General features: G+C 40.5%; 1 protein-coding gene across 5 annotated transcripts in view; it reads left to right on the forward strand.

The window, feature by feature from the left end:
- Window positions 1-22,659, forward strand: part of lonrf1 (LON peptidase N-terminal domain and ring finger 1) — a 203,374-nt gene that overhangs the window by 106,016 nt on the left and 74,699 nt on the right. The window contains exon 5 of one of the 5 annotated variants that reach the window (XM_087262625.2): window positions 14,416-14,470. The exons of the other annotated variants lie outside the window; for them this stretch is intronic. The gene's annotated coding sequence lies outside the window, so the exon portion shown is untranslated. The remainder of the gene's footprint in view (window positions 1-14,415; window positions 14,471-22,659) is intronic. 5 annotated transcript variants of the gene reach the window in all.

Here is a 22,659-nt window from a genome sequence, read left to right on the forward strand (position 1 = left end):
TATTAAATCTTTGATATATATATATATATATATATATATATATATATATATATATATATATATATATATATATATATATATATATATATATATTTTTTTTTTTTTTTTTTTCTTCTTCTTTTAAACATCCAAAATAAATATTTCATTATGCAACTTTTTTGTAGTTCACAAATTTAATTTACAAAGCCTCATATAAGGGTTTGGTTGTATTTTACATGTTGAAATTTTGTTTGTTAAGCGCAAAGATTTGTTTTAAAACTATTTTTTACTTCCAGCTAATGGATAAATGTTATTTCCAAAAACACATCCCATGCTTATGCCCTATATGTTAATACAAACGTCTCCAAAACGCAACAGGTGGACAAATCTAAACTTTTTATATTAAAACATAGATAAAGATGCATATAACAATACTGCTAATAATATTTTTATTATTGGGGGTATAATAATAATAATATATTTTTTGCAATATTTAACCCTTTAATAAAAAAGTAAAAGGGCATATATTAACAGAATATACATTTTCTTTCTAATTTTGGTTACAGAGGTGCACAGCCACTTGTCTTCTATAGTTGTCAAACTTGATTTATATGAAAACCAGTAATACGTGACAGACCAGCACCGCAAATACCAATAGAGTAAACAGACGAGGCAGTGAAATTCCTTTCAATTCTGTGAATCGGTAACATTTCAGTCTGGATAATGAAATAATACTCTGAATAAAAGACAACATGACAATGTGAAAGCTTGAGAGAGCTTCAATACCATAATTTAATTGTCTCCTTTAAGACATTAGGAAAACTATATGGAGTTGATATGTACCCTTGTATAAGTACTCTAGAATAATTATTTAACAAAAAACAAGAATTGCAAACAAAATCTTAATTATACATTGTAATTATTTTGTAAATAATTACTTATGTATTTAATCTTAATAAAATAATCTTTAATTTCCCTCAAGTACATAAGGTTCAAATTGTAACTGTGTACAGTAACTATATAGGAAACGTTCGAGGTTACTAAAGTAACCCTTCGTTCCCCGAGGAGGGGAACGGAAGCACTATAAGTGGATTTGATTGTAAAATCCACGCATTGGGAGGTTCGGTTCAGAAGCTACTCGTCTGAAAGAGTATTGAACGGGCCAATTAAGAATGAATTGGCAGCGCAAGCCTGCGCAGGTGAGCGGCATAAGCAATCAACTGAGTATATAAGCTCACCTGGCGCCAGCAGACGCTATCCTTTTTAAGCTGAAGAGACTTTCAACAGCTAAGGGACAGTCATTATGGCGACGGAGTATAGTGCTTCCGTTCCCCTCCTCGGGGAACGAAGGGTTACTTTAGTAACCTCGAACGTTCCCCTTCGGGGGGAACTTCAGCACTATAAGTGGATTTGATTGTAAAATCCACGCATTGGGAGCCCATTGAAAGCGCCATAATGACTGCACCTTACCAACACCCCCGATGAGGAGATAGTCAAGCAAGCGTGACGCACCCACATCATGGGGGGCGCGGTCCTCCAACGTGTCCCTGGCCCTAATTTATCCTACTTCAACAGAAGTTTTACGGATTTATATATATTTTTTGGGAAGTCGTGAGCATCTAGATAATTCTAGGAAAATACGACAGTACGTTGGGAAGCGTGCAATCCCGATAGGGAGGACGCTGCGGGGGCCATCCGTTACCCAAGGGGGGATAGATGGCAGAATTTACATATGGACTAGCCCTAAAAGGGGGAGTACGCATAGCAAAAGAGTGGTTAGCGGGGAGGGAAGACACGGGTCCGCCCAGGGGGGGGGGGGACTTAACCGTGGCTGAATAAGCATATGGGATCGCCTAGTGGGGACCACACATAGCAGGCACCTTTACCCAAAACGCGGGCTGACCAGCGGGCAGACCTACAACGTAGTGGGCCAGCAAGTGACTCCTCCGCTGAGTCAGTGCTGGGGGCCACGGAGGAATCTGCAGGGCTCACCTGACGGGGAACTTTACTGACAGATAAAAAGGCGCACGTATCTCCGTGTTAGGGAAAATGGCGCAGCAAGCGTGTTTCAACACCCTACCGAATTGTTCCCTCAATCACCAAGGGTTACCTAATACCCTTGAGGAAACCGGCTCCACTCGCAGATTGTAAAACCTTGCAAATGTGTTGGGTGTCACCCAGCCCGCAGCTCTACAGATGTCTGTTAGAGGGGCGCCGCGTGCGCGCGCTCGAGAGGATGCGAAGCTCCGAGTGGAGTGCGCACGCGCTCTCGGGGGACGCGGCTCATCTCGGCTCTGATAGTGAAAGAAAGGCATCCACAATCTAGTGGGAACTTATTTCGGTACGGCACTTCCCTGCTGCCGACCGCTATAACAGACGAAGAGCTGCTCAGATGATCTAAACTCTGAGTGCGGTCCGGATAATACGCAAAACGCGAACTGGACAATAAATAAGGGCTGGGTCTGCCTCCTCCGAGGGCAGCGCTTGCAGGCTCACTACCTCGTATTAAAACGGAGTGGTAGGAACCTTGGGCACATATCGCGGGCGGGGTCTCAGGACGTGAGAGAAGCCAGCCCAATTACAGGCACGAGTCACTGACCGAAAAATGCCTCCGGGTCCCCGACCCTCTAATCGATATCAACGCGACCAGCAGAGCTGTCTTCAGGGACAGAAATATACTGAGTCGAGGATCGAAGGGATCTGACGCGGCTTGTGTAGCGAGGGCGAGATCCTAAGAGGGCATGAGAGGGGGCGGGGTGGATTAATTCGCTTAACGCCCCTGAGGAACCGGATGATGAGGTTATGCGTTCCCACGGTGCTGCCAGCCACCGCGTTATGAGAGCGGAGATGGCAGCCACGTAACCTTGAGTGTGGAGGGCGACAGCCTGCTCTCCAACTTCTCTCGGCGTAAAGAAAGCACAACGCTGATCTGGCAAATTACGGGGGTCTTCTCAGCGAGAGACACACCATTCAGTGAATAGACTTCACGTCAGGGCATAGGCGCGCTCGGGGAGGGGGCTCTAGCCCGAGTGACGGTATTAGCCACCGCAATCGGAGGTTACCTAAGTCTTCCTCGCGTCTAAAAATCTCCAAAGATCAGCGAGGGTGCCAGGTGGTGCCCTGTCCCTGAGAGAGTAGGTGCTCTCTCGAAGGGACTGCCAGGGGAGGGCTATCGCGAGGGAGAGCTCTGACATCCAGGTCCGGTTGAGCCAGAGGGGCGCAACCAGCAACCTGTTCCTCGTCCTCCCTGACCATGCACAGTAACTGCGCGAGCAGGCTCACTGGGGGAAACGCGTATTGCGCGTGCCCCGAGGCCAGCTGTAAGCCAGTGCATCCGTGCCGAGAGCACTCGGTCAGGGAAAGAACAACTGGCAATGAGCGATCTCGGGGGAAGCAACAGATCGATCTGGGCTTCCCCGAATCGCGCCCATATCAGCTGAACAGACTCGGGGTGGAGTCTCCATTCTCCAGGACGCAAGGCTGCCGTGTGAGCGCATCGGCTGCACGGTTGAGCTTGCCTGAATATGAATGGCGTGCAGCGATTTCAGCCGCGGATGACTCCAGAGGAGCAGACGGCGGGCGAGCTGAGACATGCGGCGAGAGCGCATACCCCCTACACGGCTGATATACGCCACCGCCGCCGTACTGTCCGTCCTGACCAGCACGTGTTGCCGCTCCAACACCGGAAAAAACGGTGGAGAGCGAGGAACACTGCCAACAGCTCCAGGCGATATGCCAATGCAACTGGTTACCTTTCCACAGGTCCGCAGCCGCATGCCCGCAACGCACAGCCCCCCAGCCCGTGTTGGAAGCGTCTGCTGAAACGACAACAAGACTGGACGCCTGTTCTAGAGACACCCAGGCCTGTAGGAACGAGGGGTCGCTCCAAGGGCTGAGGGCGCGGCGACACAGCGCAGTAACAGAGACTCGGTGTGCGCGCGCGTGCCATGCGCGTCTGGGGACTCGATCGTGAAGCCAGTGCTGAAGTGGTCTCATATAGAATAATCCGAGCGGCATGAAGCGGCTGCGGATGCCATATGCCCCAGGAGCCTCTGAAATAGTTTCAGTGGGACCACTATTTTACTGTCGAGCTCTCTCAGACAGTACAGCATCAGCTGAGCGCGCTCTCCGGAGAGGCGCGCTGCCATGGTGACCGAGTCCAGCTCCAGCCCGAGAGAAGAGATCCTCTGCACGGGGGCGAGTTTGCTCTTTTCTCGGTTGACCTGAAACCCCCACAGGTGGAAGTGCTAGAGCACTTTGTCTCTGTGCATAATCAACTCTGTGCATAATCAAAAGAGAGGGCAATTCAGCCAGTCGTAAAGAAATTGAGTATGCAGATGCCCGCGAGCCGAAGGGGCGCTGAGGCACCCTCCGCGGGCTTGGTGAGGACCCGCGGAGACAGAGAGAGCCCGAAGGGAAGGGCTTTGTATTGCCAAGCTCGACCTTCAAACGCAAACCGCAGAAACTGTCGGTGGCGAGGAAGAGTGGAGACATGGAAATACGCGTCCATCAGGTCTAATGCTGCAGACCAACCCAGAGGACGAACGCACCGGAGGATGCGCTTCTGCGTGAGCATTCTGAACGGCAGCTTGTGCAGGCAGCGGTTCAAAACGCGCAGATCTAGGATTGGCCGTGACCCACCGCTCTTTTTGGGCACGATGAAGCGTGGGCTGTAAAACCCGCTCTCCATCTCGGCTGGAGGGAGCGGCTCGATTGCATCCTTCGCCAGGAGGACAGCAATCTCCTCTCGCAAGACAGGGGCAGACAGGGGGCTGACCCTGGTGAATACACACCCGTGACTTGGGGGGCCGTTTCGCTAACTGAATCGCATAGCCGAGTCTGATTGTGCGTATGAGCCACCGCGAAGAGCTGGCCCGCGCTAACCAGGCAGGCAGAGCTCTCGCTAATGGACTCATCGCTACAATCGCTGACGTACCAGCAGTGGGGCAGCGCGGAGTGGGTGTGCTGATCCGGGAAGCTCGCGGGTCCCACGGAAAAGCTGGAGGTGAGATATTTGCTCTCACTCCAAACCCGAGCTCCGGAGGGGAGGCTCGAGGGGTGGGAGAAAGGAGACCGTCCTCCCAGCGCTCGTGAGCCACTGGCGAAACGCACCGAATCTGCAAGCTAGAAAGCATAGCGTCCCAGACTGGCAGATTTCGGGCTGTCACATCTGGGGAAGTGAAAAGTGCCCTTTCATAATGTTTTCATGGCAGTAAAAAGTGCCGTTGGAAATGGGGCCCCGCCCTCCAGCGGGGAAAGAGCAAGTTCCCTCTTCTCCAGATGGCCTGTCCCAGGGGCGCTTCGCGGTCCGTTGCCGGACTTAGCGGCGTTCTGGGCAGGGGGGCTGCCTGCTTCCGAGGTGCCCGACGCGCTCGCTTCGCCTGAGGCGTGTGCGGGGGCGGAGCAGCTCTCGTAGGCGGGCGCCTTCGGCGAGGAGCAGGTATGAATGGCACGGCGGGCGGAGCGGGCTACGGACCGCCGATAAGACATCACCCACCAACTGCTCTCTCACCGCCTTGAATTCCTGGGTCAATTCACAGACAGTGTCGCCGAACCTGGCTGGGGATATGGGAAAGTCAAGAAAGCGGACTTTGTCGACTTTGCGCATATCAGCCAGGGGTGGCGCTCCTGGACCACTAATGTGGACATCGTCCTCCCCAACGCACACGCAGCGGACTCAGTAGTCCGAAGAGCTAAGTCGGCGGCGGTGCGAAGCTCGTAAGCCTGGGTTGGACCCACCCTCGTGCAGCTCGGCCAGCGCCTGCGCTTGGTAGCGCTGGTAGGTGGCTATCGCATGCAAGGCGGAAGCAGCCTGGCCCGCAGCTATGTAAGCTCTAGCTCCGAGGGAGGTAGATAACTTACAGGCTTTGGATGGGAGACGAGGCGAACCCGCCAAGAAGAGGCGCCGCGCGGATTTACCGCCATCGCGCACTCAACCTGAGGAAACGCCACATACCCCCTGGCTGTTTCACCGTCAAGAGTGGTTAGGGTGGAGGAACACGCAGCACGAGCAGAAAAAAGTGCTTTACAAGACCGCGTGAGCCTACTGTGCACCTCCGGGAAGAAGGGAACGCCCCTCTAGTCGGTCCGACCGCGGAGCTGGGGGATAAACCATCTCCAACCCACGGCCGAAGCAGCCCGGGAAAGCACGGCTAACATGTCCGTTTCAGGATCCGTAGTGACAGCGCTCACCAGCCCGAAGGGGGCGAGCGGGTCTGGATCATCGGACAATGAAAGCCCACCCTCCGATGCCGCGGTGGACATCTGGTCTCCGGTGTCATCGGGCGTAAGGGCTACCATCTGTTAGACGGATCGCTTCCCCCGCCCGAAGCTTGGATGGAGCGCTTAGAGGAGCGGGAGGTCCGCGGGCCCGTGGGCGACGGATTATCTCTCGCTGAAACCCTCAGATCTGCCCGAGTGCCCGCTGCAGAGCAGGGGACAACTGGGGTGGTTCGCCCTTTTGCAAAGGCTAACCGCGATCTTGCGCAACAGTCATGGCATCGCAATGACGACATGAACTGCCCGCGAGCAGCGCATTAACATGCTGGACCCCCAGACATGTAACACAGTGCCCGCGCCCATCATCCGAGGACAGGAAACCACCGCATCCAGAAATGCACAGTCGGAGCGCCGTCCTGATAAGGACGTGCTGCACGACTGTGTTGCTCTTTCTGTGAAGTTTGCAACTTTATACGCACCGCTCTGGAGGACCGGACCCAAAGAACGCCAGGCAAGGGAGAAACCCAGCTCGACCGTCTGCCACTGCGTGTACACACTCTGGACCGGGAGAATGCTCTCGTTCGCTCAGAATCGCTGGTCACAGCAGGAGGAACCCTCATCGACTCGATCAGAAAGTCTCTGAAGCGAAAAGGATAGCGTCTGCTGGCGCCAGGTGAGCTTATATACTCAGTTGATTGCTTATGCCGCTCACCTGCGCAGGCTTGCGCTGCCAATTCATTCTTAATTGGCCCGTTCAATACTCTTTCAGACGAGTAGCTTCTGAACCGAACCTCCCAATGCGTGGATTTTACAATCAAATCCACTTATAGTGCTGAAGTTCCCCCCGAAGGGGAACAAAACTTCTCACCTCTTTTAGCCCCTGAGAAATTTTAGCACTTTTGATTTAAGTAAAGCCAGTGTGTGTGACACAAAGAGAATTGCACATATATTGATGGATGTTTGTGGGTTTCTGCATGAAAGAGGTACAACTGGAGCTGTATTTTACTTTGCACACTCTGAAGCCAACCAAGGGCTTTCAAAACCAGTCAAAAGTCAGCATGCAAATACTGTCAAAAAATCATTGTTTGGCTTAGGGTGTCTCTAGCATTTGAGTCTTTGGCTATTATTTTCCCATAAACAAATGATCTGATTTTCTTGCCACATGTTGCAACAATCCATATTAATAACAGTACAATTATTGCATTGCATTTTTAATGAGAGACAATTAAAAAGCTACATTCCAACACTTTATTAAATTAATTCAAATTATACATGTATAACTAAATAATAATAAACGATTCAAATTATTCATCTATCATGAGATCCCTCATGCGATTGACACACTCACCAATAGCAATACCTTCTAGAAGAAATTGTACTTGTTTAAAAAGCTGCAAGAGATTATTTTTAAAATGAGATACCTGTGATTTATTTCTGTTCATGGGAAATGCAGCACAAATCTTTCCACCCATAGAGGGCACTATTGTACATTAAATAACATTGTAGTCTGACAGCCTGCACAATTTGACTTTATGCACAGGGTACTTTGATTGATTACTTACTCCCAGGGCCATTTATATCGAAGTTGATATTTAGCCACATCATGTTGGTGTTTTAAAACATCTTATATTTTACGAGTTGGGTCATTAGCCCAATGCTCAACCCCCAACAAGGTGGACCAGAGGGTAGGCTACTTTGATTACCTACTTTATGATGATGCATTTTGATCATCCACACTTTAAAAATTGTTTTTAGAACTATATAAATAAGAATCGTTATGATTATAGCTGGATTGAAAGGCAATAAAGTAAATAATGCTCTGTTTTTTGCATTGATCGATCGTTTCACCTATTAAAACATTAATCTGTTTGTTGGTATGAGCTGCCACAATAAAAAAAAAAAAGCCAATACAAAATATAATACAATTTGTATGGTTTTAATGGAAACTATAATGAATTTTTAAGATAAAAACAATAAATCTTTATGAATTATACATGACACACTGGTAAAATGTGATGGCTAAAGTTTTAATGATGTTTTTTAGTGAAACCATTAGAATCTCTGTGATGGTTTCTATTGTTTGTTTTTTCATAAGAAATGAAAAATGACACTTAAACACATTGAATGGCTGGAGGGTGAGTAAATGACATACCCTTTTAATGTTTGCACAGTTCAGATCATTTATTTGTTTTGTTGAACACTAATGTTTAATCTGTTGTAGCAGCTACAACAACTTTATAAAATTATAACAGGTCTGTAGCAGCCTGAAGCGGTAGTTCTTTTTTTATCAAAAAGTGGACCTTTTTGCAGTTATTTGCCTCATTTTCTATGTAACTATGAGGTTTAAATACTGCATTGTAAGCACTCTTTTTAGCTGTATTAGCTTATCGGATGGTCATCATAACCAAACTTTTTGATGAACCGAAATATTACCTAAAGATTTAGAATAAAGAGATAAGGAAAAAGGTACTTGTTTTTTAAAATACTAATTTATTCTTTCATCTACCATTATATAAAAAACAACAAAAAACAAAAAAAACTGTAGTCTGTTGTCATTTATTACACAAATAACAAACATTAAACTTTTCTCTGTCAGATTTCGGCCATTTCTATAATAAAAAACTAAAACAATAATAATAATGTAGTGCTTCACGACTTTTTTAGCAACTCTTGTAAAAAGGTCCATTTGAAAATTCATGGACAACAACAATAGCCAAATTAGTATTCAAATTAATAGTAATATGGGCTGCTTTTGGGATAACTTTTTGTTTTGAGAAAAAAGTCCAAGATTTTAAATACCACTTGTAAAATATTTTATCTATTTAAAACCAATAAAGTAGCGAAGGATGACTTACGTCAGATCGCATGTTTTCTTGCACAGCTGAATGTTGGACTTATGAAAATTAATAACTTGCATTGGCCAAAACTGATTAGCTGAAGTCACAACAGCCAACAGAGGATTCCACTTGGTCTTAAAACCTCTTTCGATGTTTTTTTCTTTTTTCACAATTTATAATGGCAAAGTAAACTAAAATAAGAAAAATGAGCACTTGTTTGGGACAAATTCTGGACCCTTGTCAGTGAGGGGTTGGTCTTTGGAACCCCACAAACCCCTCCTGACTATGAGCCTGGATGATCATCAACACTGTTTAGCAACACTGCCCAAAATATTACATAGTTAATGTGTTACAGGGAAATTAATGTTTGTCTGAGAAAACCAACCTTATCTACAAAAACTAAGTTCTGCTGTGCTGTCTGAACACTTAGAGCAGAATCTTCTTCAACAGTCAGCATCTTTATGGTGTGATCACACTCCAGGACAGGTTTCCTCGCTCATTCACTTGTGGGAGTCCCTGTTTTCATTAAACTACTTCTTACATTCTTCTCCTCCTCAGACTCTGTTGGCAACAAAACAAGCCTGCTCTTCATGGCCACCCACTTTTTACTTATTTATGCAGCTGCAAAACATGTCCTTAATATATTGTTCTGCACATTCATCTTTTAATCTTTCCATGAGTCCATGAGTTTTTAAAGAGAAAATCTTTAAAAATTATATATATATTTTTTATTTGAGGAGTACATTTTCAAAAGACGGTTCATTTCTCTGTCTATGGCACATTGTGTTTCTTAATCATTACATTTACATTTATTACATTCTACCTATGATAGGGGATATGCAATAAATGTAAATCTAACGAATAAGACAAACAAACGAGTCACTGCACCTGCATTTTTAGCCAGGCCTTGGCAAAAACCACTTCAGTCCATCTCTTCAAAATGTGTCAGCCTAACGACAGTGAATAAACATACTACTGTACCATGTCATGCAGCCTGAGAAAATGCCCAATTTTCCAGTGATTCCTTCATCAAGCTCTTGGGAGTCCAGAAAGGCAACACTATAACTGATTTATATTCATTTCACCAAACGAGGGTTCGCATTGGTGCAAGTTGCAAATATGCCATTAAAATTTTTTTCATGCCTCTTGAATAATTAAAATAACCTGTTCTACTTTTCTCATTGCATAAGATACTATCTGTAATGATTGGCTCTGGCAACAGAGGTGAGGATCCAAATGCACACTGTTAAACCTTACCAGGCTTTTTTACAGTAGAATACTGGCAGCACTGTTGCCAGCTACTCACTATAAAAGTTTGGTTACAGTAAGTAACTGGCAACAGTGTTGTCAGTTGGTTACTGTAACTGAACCATTACAGAGAGTAGCTGGCAACAGTGTTTTTAAGCAGGAGAAAAACCTGTACTGTATTTTATTTATCAGAGATTTTGTGCAGCTGTTATTTTTCATGCAGCTGTTTATTTGTAAACAGGGAGGGAATCACCAGTGTTTGAATTATATTTTGCTTAAAAAAATGTTTAATAAAGTTTTAATAAAAGCTTTAACTCTCAAGTTACCATTTATGGAAAAATACCGGATATATATCGTAAATCGTCATCCCTCCTAATACCGGATATAATTTTTGCCCATGTTGGAATAAGGTGAAGATGCAGGCCCAGAGATCCAACTGCATGCTCAGACCTGAGCGTACAGACCTGCACTTCCACACCTATTGATTTCTCAGACAGTGCCACCAGCTGTTGGGTTGGGTGAAGCGGCAGGTACGGAGACCCAACTGTATGCTCAGACCAGCACTTTCTAGCAAGCAGCAACATCAGAAACGCCAGTATAAGGTTATTGATTATTAAAGCGATTCCTGAAAATGAGCAGGTTTTATGGCATAAGTCAATGTGGTGTAAAATATTACACTAAAAAACAATTATTTCAGTGTTTGATTTGATCAAAATTAATGTCAAAAGAGCATTATTGTGTGATATTTACAGCTTGCTCTTATTTTCGGTGTTATTGTGTCATTCTGGGACACTTTTTTGCAATGTTTTCTGGCAAAATAAAATAAAATGTATAATATATAATGCATTTATTATTTGTAACATAAATTAGTGGTATGTAGGTCTTCTGTACATCTGTATTATCTATCTGAAAGTGCTACCAAAGACAATAACAGCAACACAATAACAGTTTATCAATTTTTAAAAAGTTCTGTAATGATTACAAATACATTTTTTGGAAATCAAAATATCTGTTCATCTGCATAGAATAATAGAAAAATTATTTGCTTGTGAATTGTGTATTTTTTCCCAGATTGATATTACCATTCAAAAAGAGCGGTCTCTGCAAACACTAATACAGTGCACCAAATGCTGCAGATATTTCTAGTTTTTTGCTCTAAAAATGAAAAATCTCCCCAACAGTTATTTTCTACGTAAAAAATCATTATTACTCCAATTATTATTTTTCTCCATTTTTCTCTGCATTGTTTAAAGCTTAATGACTTGTAGGACCTCATGAAAAAGTTTGTTGTGAGAAAATTACTCATAGTACTATACTTTATTGTATGTTAAGAAATGTATTGTAAATGAGGATAATATTCATTCCCTCAACTCTATACAAAACAGTGATAAATCCTTAATGATTAAAAAAAATTAAAAATGTCTAAAAATATTGAAATAACTGAACAATATCTTCTTACAAATTCAATTAATAAAAATTCAACAGAATTAATGCATCAAATCAAAATCTAGTATGTTTAATATTTTATACAATAATGTATTCAATCATAGCGTAATATTTAATAGTAGTAAAATAGTTACAATTTATAAACAGCTGACTTCAGGTTAGTCAATCTTTCAAACAGCAGGTGGCACTGTGAAGGTCTGGAAGTGCAGGTCTAGCTAGCTGTCTGAGCGAGCAGGTCTGAGCGTGCGGTTGGGTCTCAGGGCCTGCAGCTTCATATTGTTAACTAAACGTTGCACTTACGGTTTCGAAGACTCAGCAATGTGTGTGATGTCAGGTTTATATATAGTCCATATAGTCTGTCTTCATATACTACAGCTGTGTGCAAGTAATCAGGGGTGATTCAGAACGGATGTGTGAGTGAGGTGCCTGATGGGAAATGTAGTGCAGTTTGATGGCAGAATTGTAGTTCGGGTGACAGTGAGTGGTTTCCAGCCATCTGCAATGGCTAGACCGCTTGTGATGGTAATACTATCCTGCATTCAAATAATGTGTTCTCACCTTCCTGGAAGGTGTCAAAGAATATAAATATGGTTCACTCAAATTATAAGGATTGGTAATGCTGAGGTCACACTGCACAATTTTCAAAGTTGTTGAATCAGTTACGCAAAGCAACACTATAGCCAAAAAATCTGTCTCTAAGGGATGAGGAAATGACACAAAATCACTTGTGTGATCAGAGTGGACCATTGAAGGTCAAACAATAATATTCCAATGTGTGGCTGCTGCAGTAAATGTTTGTCTCTGTTTAATGATGTTGTAAAGTAGATTTTTTTCTGAGAACTCCACACTGCCCTGTATCTTGACTCTCATTGGCTGTAGGTCATCGCCAATGTATTTACCATGCTAAATATTCCACTGGCAATTCTCTCAGATCACATCTTTGATCATTTACACTGCTTGATATCTGCTTGTGTGTACGAGCACTGATTTGCCTCTGATTTCAGACATTTGTTGATGATTTCACAAAACCAAAGTCTTCTGGTCAGATTAGCCAATTGTCCATCTTGACAGAGTTTTTTGTAAAGGTTGGACTGCAGTCCTGCATAGTTTAATTTCAACCCTGCTCCAACACACGTATGCTGAGTTGACACTACATGATTTTCAAAGTTGTCGGATTGTCGTTGTTTTCACACTGCATGACTCTCTGCGGTAGCATTCAGTTGCTGCTGTGTTCACACTGCACGATGGATCGGTGACACACTGCATGCTTACACCATAAACAATATATTATAATTCTGTTTGATTCCCTAGCGGACTTCAGAAGTGATAAAAAAAATAAATCAAAATCACATGTTTGAAGTTGGGAGATGAAGGTCAATCAATAAGAATGCAATGTGCTGCTGCAAATGTTTATGCTTTGTATCTTTTGAATGTTATTGTAAAGCTTATTTATTCTGAGATTGTGGTCTAAAACACCTCCCAAATTCCCTGCTGCCCTGTTTCTTGCTGTCTTATTGGCTGTAGGTCATGTGATTCAGTTGACATATTTAGCATGCCAAATATTTAACAGGTATCTGCGATATGTTGATTGTTGTCTCAGATCAGATCTCTAAAAATTCACACTTTGTGAAAAAGGACAGTTTTACCTCTAAGATTTAAGAAATCTAAGATTTCACAAGACTTGTTGGTGAGGGAAAACCGTGCAGTGTGAACTTGACATAAGTTGTAATGTTCACAGTGCATTTCAAATCGGACCTATTGCCCTCCAAGGGCACCTCAAAATTAAACATGACTGACATATTGAATTCTCAGCTCATACCCGAAGTACACAAAATTGTCCATTTTGAAGGACCCTTTGAAATGAAGTTTTACAAACTAATTTTGAGGGGAGTATATGATATGATTGATTGATGTTGGTCTCTCATCTGTAATCAGCAATAATCCAGTCAGATTGATTCAAGCTTACAATAAATAGACCAACTACCTTATGTTTGTTTTGGAAGAATCCCCCCTTCCACCTCCTTAATAATTCTGACTTCAACTGAATGTTATTTTAGGCAAGAAATTACTCAGAGACTTAATTTAAAAGATTCAATGTGTCCCCATACATAATGGTTGTGCTTTAAAGGGCTCCTGTTATGCCCCTTTATAAAATACAAGCCTAAAGAAAGGATCTGAAGTTTCAGCTCAAAATACCCAACAGATCATTTATTATACCCTGCTGAAAATGCCAATTTTTGGGTCAGAAGCAATTTTAGCTGTTTTGCGCCTATGACTTTAAATGCAAATGTCAAGATGCAGTTGGAATCAGAATTGCTGGGATTTGGATCCTGTTTTAATTTTAGAAAATATATATATACATTTAAATCGTTGTGTACCATTCTTATATGACTGTATACACACTATTCCTACACACATTTCTGTCCAAACAGCTTCCAAAAGTTGATTTTACATGATCGGTGCACTTTAATATACAAGTTCAGACATTTTTGTTAATTAAAAATAAAGGCGGGTCATCTTCATCATGAAATTCGGCACTCATAAAATGTGAAGTCATACAATTTATACCACTAACAAAGTTTTTGATTTCTTTGATTGTTGCTTTGGTTTCTTAATCGTAACTCACACATATACTGTAGGCTTTGCAGTAGGGTTTCTTACTGATTTCTTCTTCTTTTTTCCACAGATTTGTCTTACTTTTACTGTTTCAGATCTGCTTTTGGTCTACTTCACTTTGTCAGGCAAGTCCTATTCTAGTGATTTCCTGATTTCAAACAGATGTGGCAGTAATCAGGCCTGGGTGTGTCTTTGTTGGAGTTTTTCTTTTTCTTGTGGATTTCGTTGATAGGATTTTGAATGGTTAGATAGTTTAACTAAGACAATTATATTTCTGTTGCTGTCAGGAACATTCTAGAACATTTAATCCTTTTGGAGGCTCCAAAATTATATGTGGTAACCGCATAGATAAAAGCAAAAGGTATGAGAAGCTGGGATGCTTTGTGAATAAAGGGTTTACAGATGTGCTTTGTATCATGCCAAACAAGGCCCTTCAGCTATGACTTATTCACAACACATCACAGCCTCTTGCGACTTACTACTTACATGTATTAGTCTTTCTTTCTCTGCCTGATCACTGAATTGATATTCAGTAGTCATGAACTGGCCTCCACAGAGTCCAGACCTCAAGATTACAGAGCAAGAATTAGATTACCTGGACAGAAAAACAAATATTTTAAAAATATGGTCAAATATAAAGAGAAACTTTAGGAAGTGTGGTAAGATTTCTGTTTTACCTTAAAGTCTGTGTGAAATCAGCGTTTATAACTCCTGAGACCCCGCTCATTGACTTGTGTCCTCTGTAGTGGACATTGCGTTTTCATGAACTTTCTTTGAATTTTCTGAGCTACTCTGTCAGTAATGTTGTCCAAGTGTGCCGCAAGCCTGCGTTTGAGTGAAGGTCTCGGCCGTTAGATCGCCCCCTGGGGGCTGGCTGCAGTACAAGTCATAAAGCCCGCCTCCTCCGTGTTAATGAAGGAGACTTGAGCCTAAATAAAAAAATTTATTACACTTGCAATAAAATGTCCCGAAAGATGGTTCTGGTCGATTAAGGCACTGATTATTGTGCTGAAATAGGTGCAGATCTTCATTTTTGTAAACAGTTTGTTTTTAGCAGTAATTTAATGCTGGGCGTGTCATCGTGATTGACAGTTGTGATTGACAGTTTCTCAAAGCAGCGCGTCTGAGCTTAGGCAGAAGACTGAAGTGTTATTACTCGATTTCTGTGATTTCTGTGATTTCTATGACAAAATGAGTTCTGCAGTAAACTACAGTTTCTGACATACATGATCCTGGTGGAACACTGTTTATTCGCTAAGGTCAGGGCTTTTTTCGGGCTTTATTAGTTTGCTGATACACGTACGCCTAGCCACCCACATAGCAAAATACACTCGGGCCAGTTCCAGCTAGATTCTCGCCTGCCGGAGACTTACCCCTCAAAGCTCAGACTGACTACCTCTGCTGGACCTACTCCGGATGCCTGGACTCACTGCCCGATTCCAGCCCGAGTCAATCGAGCTAGATGCGGCGGCCGAGCGAGCCGGCGCTGTCGCATGCGAGCCGGAATTAGCCCGCGATGCCGCGAGTAGGTTATGCGCTGCGGCCCGGAGCTGGCACGATTGAATATATAAAACCCTCATATTTGTTAACGTTATTACATCCATTTGTGTTGATATGACAGCAAACGCATGCTGAAAAGTTCGGGGGTGTGGTTGATTTTACATAAAGCGTTTGGTTGGAAGCTCGACTCCGCTTATTTTCGAGGCTCCTCCTCTCCAAGGCTCCAATTTCAGCAGTCTTTTGCGACAGTTTGTGCCCGTCAAGCAGGCGTTTTGCCCTCAAGGCGTTCAATGGGAAAAGGGGCTGTCGCGTCGTCCATATTTTTTACAGTCATTGTGTTGTACTGTTCAGAGGACATCCTGGGCTCTCTAGTAATATGTCATTTGATTGGCTGGCATGTTAGGAGCCACTTCTTACACTGCATCCAAAATTACCGACAAACAAAAAAAGCACATTTTATGGGAAGTGAGGTATGTAAAATTTAGCTTTTTTTAACTAATATTATTACATATATATTTGTTTATTAAAGTGTCAGGAACGATACATTTAGCTTTTAAAGCTATTAACTTGTTTGTGTTTCAAAATATCATCATAGTGGAAACCGGGAACATCTTAATGTAATTAATGACTGCATGTTGTAGGGGGCAGAACTGAAGCAGAGAGGATTCTTTATAAAATAGATGAGGAAAACTCTGATTTAGAGTCTGACAATCAGACAATTAGAAAATTAAAGACAATTAGAGAGACTGACAATCATTTTTAAACGCTTTTATGTTTTATGTTGTTTTAGAATAACATAATTTCTTTTGTGTTTTTGTGTTTTTTTTTAGTTCGGCTGTCTTTCAGACTAAACTGTATTAGGAATTTCAATACAAAAGGAAAAATGGCTTTTGTTTTGTTTTTGTTACATTAATATTGGATTAATATCCCTTTTCAGCCATATCCTGTACAGTATTGTTGTCTGAGTGGCGGTCGATTCAAACTAAAATGGTCCTGTAGTCCACTACAGTGGACATGCTGTAAAAATAATAACAAAATGGAAAAACTCTAAATTGTTTTTTTTTTACCCAAAGGATGTAGAAAATCACAGATAAAAAAAATTGAGTGGGTCTCAGCAGGATAATTGTAGTGCAGATTTGCTTCTATGTTGATATTCTTAATCATACACTATTTACAATTTGTTTGCTACAAGGGAAACATGCACAGAAATAATGACACTTTTATAATTAAGAAAAATGCATCAATATCAGAATGAATATGATCGCAAATATTGTATTGACTTTATAAACCAAGTTCAACAAACAACAAAGCCTTGATTTCTGAGGCTTTTTTTCATAGACGATTTCCGTATACTGTAGGGTGTTGTGGGGATTCATTCATTTATTTTCCAGCTTAGTCCCTTTATTCATCAGGGGTCGCCACTGCGGAATGAACCACTAACTATTCAAGCATATGTTTTACGCAGCGGATGCCCTTCCAGCTGCAAGCCAGTACTGGGAAACACCCATACACTCTCATATACCCTACGGCCAATTTAGTTTATTCAATTCATCCATACTGCATGTCTTTGGACTTTGGGGAAAACCAAAGAACGTGGAGAAAACCCACCGAACACAGGGAGAAGATGCAAACACCACACAGAAATGCCAACTGACCCAGCCGGGACTTGAACTAGCGACCTTCTTGCTGTGAGGTGACAGTGCTAAACACTGAGCCACTGTGTCAGTTATGGGGATTCATAAACAAATAATAGGCATATTGATTTAATCATTCTTCTCGTGTAGTGTGTCAGTGCATGACAAAGAATGCCCTGTCTGCCATGCTTCATGACTTCATCTCAGAAAGTCATGTTTCATTTTTTCCCCATCATTCAATAAGTTCTGTCACATGGGTGACACTGACCAATTGCAGCACAGAATCTTTTCTGTGCCCAGCTTTTAAAATGTCAAGAAAGAGAGAGAACTGCTTTCATGAAAGGCTTTGAGTACTGCGAGTTCTGGCAACGCTTGTATGATGTGTACATTTGTATAACATGTGATCATGGAACTACCATGACAGAATAAAATAAATAAATGTTGCAGAGACACTTCTGCAGCCTTGCAAGTGAGTACTGGAATCACCATGTAAACTAACAAAGCAGACAATTACATTTGTCATTTATGCGGCTTCTTGATGACAGAATAATTTATCCAGACAGAATCACATAATTTAACACAGTGACTGTTATAATCGGCCAAGAGGAATCATATAATCTGAATGGGATTTGTGAATTTGTCAGCGAATGTCTGTGAAGCCACATATCTCTAGATATAATTTTACATTTTTATTCACAACTATTAAATTGACAACATAAAATCCTGTTTTATACGATTTATTTTCTTTTAAACCAAAATATGAATATCTTACTGTTATTGGAGTCCTTTCACAGCTTTGTAAAGATAAAAAAAAACACACAATGTAAAAAATAATACAAAAAATCGAAAAATCTGAACCACTGCTTTTCATGACTTTTGTTTGTTTGTTTGTTTGTTTGTTTGTTTGTTTGTTTCAAATAAAGGTTAAGCATGTTGAAAGTCTACATTTGCATGGAAAAATTTACAGACCCAATTCCAAAAAAGGTGGGACACTTAAGTAAATGCAATTTAATTTTTGTAAATTTGGTTATAATTACTTGTTAATTCTCTTTAAAAAGAAAAAATGTCTAATGTTTTCACATGACTAAATAAATTGTATTCTATAAAATCAAGTTCAGATTTTAATGGCTGCAACACACAAAAAAAATAAAACTTGGGGCAAAATCTAAATAAAAGGGAAATGTTTTGTAGAAAATCTTAAATAAAAAGTCATTTATCAATCTCAATCATCTTTTATCCATTCATTCATTTTCTTTTGGCTTAGTCCGTTTATTCATCAGGGGTCACCGCACAGCAATGAACCACTAACTTATGCAACATATGTTTTACGCAGCGGATGCCCTTTCATCGGCAACCCAACAATGGGAAACACTCATACACTCTTGCATTCACACTCACACACTATGGCCAATTTAGCTTATTCAATTCACCTGTACCACAGTGCTAACCACCGAGTCACTGTGTCACTCTCATCTTTTATTTTAATTCAGTCAATAATTCATTTGACTTTGAAACGTCACTCTTTCAGAAAGTTCTTCTCAAACTCTCTTCAGGAAACCCCACCAAAAATTATGTCACACAGTCCAACGTCTATACCAGCATCATAGATGTTTCAGTGAGAGCATGCAGGACTGATGCCAGGCAGTGCTTCATGTCTGACTCTCAAACTAGCTTAAAGGTAAAGTTCAACCAAAGCTGCAAATTCAGTCATAAATTACTCATTCTCCATTGTTCTAAACATTTATAAGTTTTTATTCATTGAATGAACAAAAAGGAAAATATACTGAAGACTGCTGTAAACCAGTCATTTGTATTTCCTATATAAGGTCAGTGGTTACAAGTTTTCAGCATTCTTCAAATCTATCTTCTTTAGTGTTCAACAGAAGAAAAACCCATAAAGGTTTGAAACCACTTGAAGGTGAGTAATTAATGAATACATTTACATTTGTGTGTACTGTCCCTTTTAGTAAAATGCAATAAAAGCATTAACTGCACAATGTATATTTCCCCAAAGATATGTAACAATTTTGAGTTAATAACTTACTAACATGCTCAATACATTACAGTAATACATGAGTGAGGTTACTCTATTCCAGTAATTGTGACAAATGAGGCTTTTAAACCAAAGCGGAAAAATTAAAAAGAGTCCTTAAATTAGGCTTCTAATATTTTTTTAAGTGCTCAGTAGCTTTTTTTTTTTTTTTTTTGATAGTACATTTTGCATTTAACATGGATATCAAAAATAGTCTATGTACGCTCAAAAGCATAGATTGAAACAATATGTATCCTACAATTAATTTACATCAAATCATAGCTTTTTTAATGTGCTTAAAAGCAGCAGCAGTGTTTAGTATACAAACAATATCGTTTTATAAAAAGTGAATATAAATATCAGATTCACCCTTCACTGTCAAAGTCAAGAATTTTTCCCCTACATGAGCTCATTTGTCCCATTTTTGATTGCTATCCCATCATAAATTGTGAAAAAACCCATAGAAGAAAGCTTTAAGACAAACATATTTTTTTATTATTCAAATTAAGCTGGTAAATAAGCTGGAAAATGGACCAAGCCAAAAAGAAAATGAATGAATAAATGTTATTTGCCTTTAATTAAAACAAGTTTAAACTGATTCCTTTTTTTTTTTTTAATGATAGATGATAATACATTTGTTTTTTAAAATAACTATTAAAAAAGTATTAAAAATGTTTAATTTAAAATGTTTAATTTAAAAAGCATAATATTATTAAAAAAACTGTAATAATTTACAATTTAAATGTATTTTAAATCCAGTTTGAATTTATTTTGCAGTAAAATAGTATGGTATGCACTTTAATAAAATTATAGAAAAGATTTTTGGTAGGCCTATCAGAAAGTGTGGTTATGATCACCATTCGACAAGCTAATCCAGCAAAGATTAGTGCTTAAAAGGTGTCACTAAAAATCAGTATTCATAATTCATAATTGAATAGAAAATCACAGCAAAAACGTCCAGTTTTTAAGAAAAAGTACCACATCTTTCAATAGGCTGGCTACGAATTTGAATATCTTTTTATTCGTATTCTGTTTTAATCCTCTATACTACCGATGTAGGCCTACTGGCAACCAGTAGATTACACACTTGCATATAATTAAGTCCTGTAATTACACCTCAGCGGCATAAACGCTTTCTTACCTCATTTTAGTGTTCGCGCCGCGGTGCCCTTCAAATGGAACACGTTCGAACACATTTTAAAATACTCTGAGAACTCCATTTCGAAGTCCATTTTCCAATGGAACAATACTTCCTAGCAGGGGTGCCGTAAGACGTAATCTATGTTTTCTATTCAGAGAATGTTCTATTTGTTACCTGTCCAATCGTGATAAAGCTGATTAACCCAGCTAATACTCCATACTTTTGTGCTTTTATTGAATAGGAGTTGGTAAACATATTCAAGGGCGTGCACAGATGGGGAACATTTTGATTAATGTAGTGGGCCGCTCCAGTCCAAAGTGCCAGGGCCAATTTTTTTTTGTCCCAGTCCAACCCTGCTACAAAATGGTTTAGCCTCTATGATTAGTATTGGAATATAGCTCTATATTTCCATGCGTGTTCAATACAAACCTTAGAGGCAGAGATCAATGTCAAAAGTATTAGTAATTTATTAAGTGCAAATGAATAATTCCATAAGCCCTAGGTCACACAGATATATTCCATCAGTAATACAGTACTATCGGAGAAAACATATCATTAAACATTGTCTGCACACAATCCTCAGAACTAAAGACCAATGTTATAATCACAGAAGAAGGCGGTGGGTTTTCTCCCTGTCTGCTTTTCTGCACTCTCTTTTTCTGCACAGAAGAACTGAACGGCACATGCTTAATGAACTAGAACTGAACTAGGCCCATAGGCCCCAATATGTTTTAATAAATAATAAAGGATAACTGTAATGAGAAATTTAAAAAAAATAATTCTATTTCTTTACAATTTCCAAGGTCAATACACACACTTTGAGTAAGGACAATAGGCAAAAGATAAATTACAATAAAATGGTCATATCAGTCAGTATTGATAATTTATCACAATAAATGTCAAATTATATTTCTTTCCAATTTAAAGGCATATTTTTGTTTCCTTCAATTAAGGGCTGCTGTCATCTTCCCAAGTGCAGATCAATCATCTGGGCTTTATACAGACAGTTCCTAGTAACTGGGATAAGTAAACCGAGATTAGCATAAATGTGGATACCAATCTCTTTACAATAACTTTTCTTTGTTTTTGTCCCTTGTTCTGGTTGCCCAAATTAATGCAGCCTTATGAGATTTGAATATGAAGATTTTTTTTGTTATGTTTTATGCAAAGAGATTTGTCTTTATGCAAAATTAACTTTGAATGTGTATGTTTTGTTATTAGAGGAAGTTTCCTTTTATGATATTTCATTGGTGTAACATGCACAGTGTTAAAAAAACAGTCTGAAATAACCAGAAGTCTGTGAACAATACCAATGCAATCATTAATGCCAACATAGTTTTTAAACTTACCAAGGAAATGTTGAGATCGGTCAAGACTAGAAGCGGTGCAGTATTCGCAGTAATAAAGTGCAACAGCCCTTATTATTGGTAAATAAATATGATTATTTCACCATATTTAAACAGAAGCTGTTTGGAAATTTGTATACACACAGTAGAAACTAGAACTAGACCATGATCTGACATGTATAAAACACCATTATAAAGCACCATCACTTCACATCCCATCGCTTCTTCTTCCCTTTGTCCTTGGATTAACATTTATGTTCAGTTATGAACATCATTCCTGTTTGAAAATGCAATCCATACCTTATCCCTAAAATTACCAACTGTAAATTATTCTCAAAATTAAAGGCAATTAATAGCTGAATAGCAATGATGTAGAATACAGATGTAGAACGTTAAAATTATTCTTTAATCTGTCTGGTTGGCTGTTTTGAAATGTTGTTCTAGGATCAACACAGATGTTGATCCAGGAAATTGTTTTACTTGGTGAAACCTCACTAACCAGGAAGAAGATTAGTTATTTCGATTAGTATGATTCTCCATAAGCAGGACATGTTCCTGGATCAACAGACATATTAAACATTTTAAATTTTATTTAAATATATTTTATCTCTCTTAAATATCTCTTCATTTTCCAGTACTGGGGTGGTGTAAAACATATGGC

This window comes from Danio rerio, chromosome 8 (genome assembly GCF_052040795.2).
Source record: "Danio rerio strain M-AB ecotype USA chromosome 8, GRCz13ab, whole genome shotgun sequence".
Taxonomy (NCBI): Eukaryota; Metazoa; Chordata; class Actinopteri; order Cypriniformes; family Danionidae; genus Danio; species Danio rerio.